The sequence below is a fragment of the Pinus tabuliformis genome, chromosome 9 (genome assembly GCF_031772625.1).
Source record: "Pinus tabuliformis cultivar Carrire ecotype Pingquan chromosome 9, CPIR1, whole genome shotgun sequence".
NCBI lineage: Eukaryota > Viridiplantae > Streptophyta > Pinopsida > Pinales > Pinaceae > Pinus > Pinus tabuliformis.
In genome coordinates, this window is record NC_142307.1 from 1120998812 (window position 1) to 1121000498 (window position 1687).

Genomic DNA, 1687 nt, shown 5'->3' on the forward strand with positions numbered 1-1687 from the left:
CCTTCATTCACTAATCCACCTTTCTTCAGTCACCACAAAGAGAAACATCAGTAAAACAATGGAGAGGGACAGTGAGTATGAAATGGAGGAAGAAACACATAGTGATGGTTCCAGGGAGAGAGACACTCAGGGCAGAAGGCTTCATAAGAGAGGAAAACATATCAGAGAGGAGGCCACCAATTTGAGGGAGCTACAAGCCTGCCCATTTTCCCTTTCCTGTTTCAGACATCAGTCATGTTTCAGTTTTTGTGAAATGGTGGAAAGGGTTAAGTCTCATCATGAATTAGCAAGATTGTTTGTGACACATTTGGATAAAAATGAGGTAGACCTTGCTAGAGTCACATTCACTTTGTCACCAGCTTTCATTTCAGAAGCTACAGGTATTCCAAATGTGGGAGAAAAGTGGAACAAAGGTCAGTACATTGACAGGGAGTACTATGAGCCTTACATTAAGGCTAGATATCATAACAAACTCAGCAGAGTATTCCCCTTTAAATTCTTGGAGGATGGGTTTTCTCCATTGATGAAGATCATCATTAAGTACTTTACTTGTGAAGGTAGGTTCTCTAGATTGTATGCCTACCACATTAGACTTCTGATGCATTTTACTAGGGTGAGAATGATGAATATCCCCTACTTCATATTTAGAAACATTGAGAAGATGGCACTCATTGTAAAGAAGAAATCATACCCCCATCAGCTAACCAGCATCTACCACTTATCTGTGATTAAAATCATTGTTTTACATCAGCTGAACCTACTTAACATACCATGGGATACCTTCATTTCTCATGAAATGTTCAAAAGCCCTCAAGTCTTTTCATCAGTGCCTCAAGAAGAAGGTGGACCTTCAGGACAACAAAAGGTCCAAGAGACTGAAACTATGGGAGTGCCAGTGTTTGTGACATATGAAAGGGGCACTAGGAAAATTTTTGCAACTGCCAGGTGAGTATTATCTCCACAAGGTGTGGAAGGGGTCTCACCTTCATCTTCAAGCCATAGGCAAATGCTATCTCCACAAAGACTGGAAGGGGCTTTGCCTTCATCTTCAGCTAAACAGGTACAGGTTGGTCAGCACAGCAAGGGAAAAGGTAAAGGCAAGAAAAAGATGCATGAAGAAGATCCTAGTGATGGGCAAGAGAGAGATCTTGTACTTGTTGATCATGAGGAGGCACAAGGAGTGGATGTCATTGACTTGGATGCTCAAAATCCAAGGACTGTCAAAGACATGATCATTAAGGAACAAGAGGTTGAGATACGAGACTTGTCAGTCAATTTAGAGAGTGCTAAATGGGTCATCGATTATCTAGAGCAAGAAAACAAACAATTGACCGACAAGCAAGTCCTCATGGAGTTGCAAATGATCAAGGAGAACCGGCAAAAGGTAAAGAAGGCAAAGGTCAAGTTGACCTCCATTGAGCAAGAGATTGAGAATGACCGAGAAACTTGGCTTGAAAGGGTCAACATACACCTTGAAAAGATGCTTGAGAAGGCCAATAGAGACAAGAAGATGCTTTGTCGCATGGTCTACAACTATATGACCCAGAACAAAATATGCAATATAAGAATGAGGAAACTTAAGGCAAGGTTGAGGAAGGCCTTAAGGAGCAAAAAGGAGCATGACAAGCTAAAAATCTTGGCTGAGGCCTCACTAGCCCATCAAAGCAATTAATGAGAGTGCCTTGTA